This window comes from Mauremys mutica, chromosome 2 (assembly GCF_020497125.1).
Source record: "Mauremys mutica isolate MM-2020 ecotype Southern chromosome 2, ASM2049712v1, whole genome shotgun sequence".
NCBI lineage: Eukaryota > Metazoa > Chordata > Testudines > Geoemydidae > Mauremys > Mauremys mutica.
The window spans coordinates 23,229,960-23,235,053 of NC_059073.1; the positions used below are offsets into that span (position 1 = coordinate 23,229,960).

The 5,094-nt window shown below is 46.3% G+C and overlaps 1 pseudogene; it reads right to left on the reverse strand.

The window, feature by feature from the left end:
• Positions 1 to 4,244: 4,244 nt before the first annotated feature.
• On the reverse strand, positions 4,245 to 4,448 carry LOC123365448 (annotated as a pseudogene).
• Between the last annotated feature and the right edge of the window lie 646 nt (positions 4,449 to 5,094).

A 5,094-nucleotide genomic window follows, 5' to 3' on the forward strand; every position in this document is an offset into this window, starting at 1 on the left:
ACTAATAAGGGAAGAAGCACTGAAACCTCCAAAAATGTAATTAAAGGGCTTATGCAGAAATTGGAGAAATTGAGCAAAAGAAAGCAGGAGGCTGGCAGCATCTGCATAGAGAGAAAAGGGGAATAGACTAGGCAAATCTAAAACTCAGCTGTTCTGTAACAGAAGCATGAATTTTAAAGTATCTAGGAGGTTTGAAAAGAATGGGAATAACATCACACCTTCCTCTCGAAAACTCCCTACCCTAGGGGCCATCCTACTGGGCTCTGAGGCAGGGCACTGCTGGAGAGTCTGACACTTGCTGCTCTTGGATTCTGGAAGTCAGTTTGTAGAGTGGGGCAAGTTAGGCTGCTGCAACTTTGTTCATTATTAACGTTAAAGATGCAAAACCTTGCTAGGCCCAGAACAAAGTGCAGATAAAGACCTGATACCCTGGGACATTAGGACTTTTTTGCCCTGTTCGGGGGAAGCACCCCTAAAACAGATTAACTAGCCACTAGAGTTTTCCCCCTGCCTCCTCTGTAGTGGTTTCAGAGCCATCCCCTCTACTAGAGGACTGCATGACCAAGGAAGCAGGGCTGTGGATGGGGTTTTCCTGTGCCCAGCTGCCTTCATGGACCCTAAAGGCTGTTTGGTCGAGTAGAGCAGGCTCTAACCTATGCCAGAAACTAGCCTGGTGGTGGGATAGCAAAGGTGACTTAAAACCACCTACCGCTTCCTTTCCAGACTTGCAACCCAGATAACAGATTACTAGCCCCTGTCCTGAACAGCCTGCCACTTACCCACAATAGAGTCCATTGATGCACAAGCACTGCTCACAGGATATGGCACAGAAGTCAAGTCAGTAACATTAAGGATTGAGTCCAAGCATAGCCCTGAGTGAGGGGCATGGCATACATAGAAAACCGTGCACATAGGCACTCTCTCCCAAAGGGAAGCACTAGGAGGCAGTGGGCCTCAGAGACACAGTGCTTCTGGAGCACGATTGCTGTGCTGTAGAGAAGCGGGAAGTCAATTGCTACATCCTTTAAAAGGGTGCAGTATGCTTTCCCCTGTTCATGCAGCCAGCTGTGCTGGCAGGCACTCAGCATTGGTTCCACAAGCCTGCTCTCTTCCCATTACCTGGAGCCGCGATTCAGGCCATGCTACTACAGCTGCACACAGGGCTAGCGGCCGAGGATATAGTGCCCTGTGGAGCTGCATTCAGCCAGGGCTCTTTTTAATTGCCTCCCCTTTTATTTCCAAATGCTTGGAGAAGAAGGAACAACGTCAGTTTGATTGAGGGGGAAATGCAGTGAATAAAAATGTTAATACATTCCTCCATTTCCAGTTAACTCACAGTGGGGTTATGAGACACTATCCTCCTGTTAAACTCCTTTTAAGAATCTCATTGAACGTCCTTCTCTAGAAAAACCGACATTGCAATTAAAAAAAAAAGATTCAGGACTGTGTAGGGGGTAATTGGAATAAAAGAGGGTAAAAAAAGAATTGTAGTGTTCAGTCTGTGTTACTAGCTTCTAACCAGCAGGGCTGAACTATCACAGATAAGCCCCCACACATGTTGCTGTTGAGTCCATGGGAAAATGTAAAGACTGTTCCTGCCCTGCAGTGCTTACAAATTAAGGGCTTTTCATTGATGTCAGTGGGCTTGGGATCAGGCCCTATGGTTGTGAGGCAGCACAGTCCACCAATGCCAATCAGGAAACAAGCAGTTAAATCATTCAATACCTCTTCTACATTCCACTGTTCACTTCCCCAACTACCTTCCTTCTTCCAGCAGCACTGCAGCCTCTTCTCCTATAGCATAGCAGGTTGCAATGCTGTGAAGAGCCACGAATGGCCTGATGCCTTGGATGTCCTGGAACACCAGGCAACAGAACCCTTGAGAGCCCCAGTCTATATGCACTGAGGGCACAGATGCTTCATAGAAATGTAGGACTGGAAGGGACCTTGAGAAGTCATCAAGCCCAGTCCCCTGCACTGAGGCAGGACCAGGAAAGCCTAGATCTTCCCTGCAAGGTGAATGTCCAACCTGTTCTTGAAAACCTCCAGTGATGGGGTTTTCACAACCTTCCTCGGAAGCCTGTTCCAAAACTTAACTTCTCTTATAGTTAGAAAGTTTTTCCTAATATCTAACCTAGATCTAATCTTGCTAAATATTAAGCCTATTACTTCTTGTCCTACCTTCAGTGGACACAGAAATTGATCTCAGTTTTCTTTATAACCAAGACTTAACATATTTGAAGACTGTTATCAGGTCTTCTCCTAGTTGTCTTTTCTCAAGACTGAACACTGAACCTTTCCTTATAGGTCAGGCTTTCTAAACCGTTTGTCATTTTTGTTGCTGTCCTCTGGACTCTCAACAATTTGTCTACATCTTTGCTTAAGTATGGCACCCAGAACTGGATATAGTACTCCAGCGGTGTACTCACCAGTGATGAGTAGAGCAGGACAATTACCTCCTATGTCTAAGGCCATGGCTACACTTGCAAATTTGCAGCGCTGCAGCAGGGTGTGAAAACACACCCTCTCCAGCGCTGCAAATTGCGGCGCTGCAAAGTGCCAGTGTGGTCAAAGCCCCAGCGCTGGGAGCGCGGCTCCCAGCGCTGTCCATTATTCCCCACAGGGAGGTGGAGTACAGACAGCGCTGGGAGAGCTCTCTCCCAGCGCTGGCGCTTTGACTACACTTAGCGCTTTGAAGTGCAAGTGTAGCCTCAGCCTAAGATACAACACTCCTGTCAATACACCCCAGAATGATATTAGCATTTTTCACAATGAATCACATTGTGAGCCCCAGATGCTAACCATCTGAAAAAGTAAGCTACTTAGCTAAGGTGCATCCAATTCCCATCAGCGTCAGTGGGAAATGTGGCTGCTCAGCACCACTGGAAAGCCAAGCTACTTTGGCTCAGGTGCCCAGATATCTATTTAAGTGCCTACCTTTAGCCACCATATGTGACAATTTCCACATATGTTTATATATACCATTTCGGCCACAAAATACATCATCACTTTTTTTAAAACACTCAATGGCTTTATGTTTGAAACTGCCTCTGGAATTCCCAGGGAAGCATTTGAAGAAAATTAAAAAGAAATGCCAAAAATACAGCCATCATCAACCTCCAGCCATAAACTTTAATTGGAAAACAGATATTAAGTATGTATCTTTATTACATTTTGAAACCATGAATAGTATACGGAGCTGGCTGAGGGCTGAGCTCTGAACAATGATCACATTGCTTTATTATTCAAACGTAAATGAAAGTGCATTGTATTATCAATTAATGTTTGGCTCTTTTCTAAGAAATACATAAAATCTGCCAGGCCTCAGCTGGTGATTTACATACTCAAGTACGATTAATCTCAAGCCTAAAAGCAAGGGTTGGAAGAATAGTAGTAGCCAGAGCTGTTGCCAAGCAACTTATCCCTGGATTTAGCATTCTCATGAAAGGAAAAATGACAAGGAATTTAATTAACTAATACCTCACTCAGCCTGCTCCTGCCAAGTGCTGGCCATTTTCCTTTAATTCAGAATCGCTGAGGAATGACCCTCATTAAGGTCAGTGTTTGGAAAAGTTGGCACGGTATGCCTTTTGGAAACTGCTACTGCACCGACTCATCGAGCAACAGCTTGGGCATACATGTTGCATATTCAGGCAACATCCCTCTGCCCTCACCCAGCCCAAGTGGCTAGACATGATGGGCAGTTGTGTGATGAGGCATGGAAACCCTCCCACCCTGGGGAACTGCTCCAAAAAAGCAAGGATATATAGACAGAGGCTTGCCTTTGAACCAGACCAGAGTCCAGATAAACCCCATCAAAATGTCTAATCACTATTTGCCTAGATGGAAGTTACTCGGCAGTGTGTAATCTAGAGTTGGTGACGTGTTCTAGGCTCCTCAGAGAGAGCGAATGATGAGAATGCTGACTGCTATCCTCTGATATCCAAAATGCCAGGAGGAAACAGACAAAATAGTCCCAAGTATCAGTGGCTCCAGCAATGTTAGCAGGGAAGCATCATAAATTCATCTCAGTGTGGAGATCAACAAGTGCCATTGGGACAGGAACTGTCAGACTTAGTGGAAGGACAGAAATAGCTATGAAGATGAAGCAAAACAAGCAAAAGAAAAACAGACAGAGCATTTCACCACTAGAGGCTCAGCGCAATAAACTCACAAGCAGCACAGCTCCCCACAACCACACCCAAGCACTTTTTCACATACCCAGCAAAGCACACTTAAAGATAACCAACCAGACTGTGTTTTTCATTCCTGCTTTTCTGAGAAAGAAGAAAACACTCTTCTACAATAAAAAACAACTACCACAGAACAATATTTTCCACCATTTTCATGCTCAGAAAAAAACATCACAAGGCTACATCAAGGTTAACAAGACCAACCTTTCACAGCCACTCATCAGATAAAGAAATGATCCCTGAAAGCATAATCTTAACAAACACCCCCTGCCAGTCACAGACCATTCCAGCGCATTGCCCTCTAACTAATGGTTGCTACAATTTGGCCTTCAAAGACAGAGAGCACTACAAGAAGCCCCATGTGAACAGATCCTGGCTCTCAACTCTGCCCCTTCTGTAGGCTCCCTATCAAAGCAAACCTGCTCAAAGTAGCCATCCCCTTTCATTTGCATAAACTGAAGACACTGACAGGCCACTTCACCTGCAGAGCCTAAGACAACAATCCTCTAGCTAGCCAAGCCAAGAGCTCTCTAGAAACTAGAGCCTATGCAGTTTTGGACACCCAGAGCAGAGCCATAACAAGGAATTTTTGCGCCTGAGGCAAGGGGCAGCTCCAGGCTCTTGTGGGGGGGGGTCCCTGAGTCCCTGTCGGCGGGAATGACCCGCCGCCAAATTGCAGCTGCCACTTCATTCATTCTTCGGCGGCAATTTGGCAGCGGGTCCTTCTCTAGGAGAGGGACTCAGGGACCCACCGCTGAATTGCCGCGGAAGAAGCAGTGGCGGTAGAGCTGCTGCCGAAGAGCTGCTGATCGCGGTAGAGCTGCGCCCCTCCACTTTGCGCACTGGAGGCAAGCGGCTCACTAGCCTCACCCTTGTTACGGCACTGACCCAGAGCACGGTT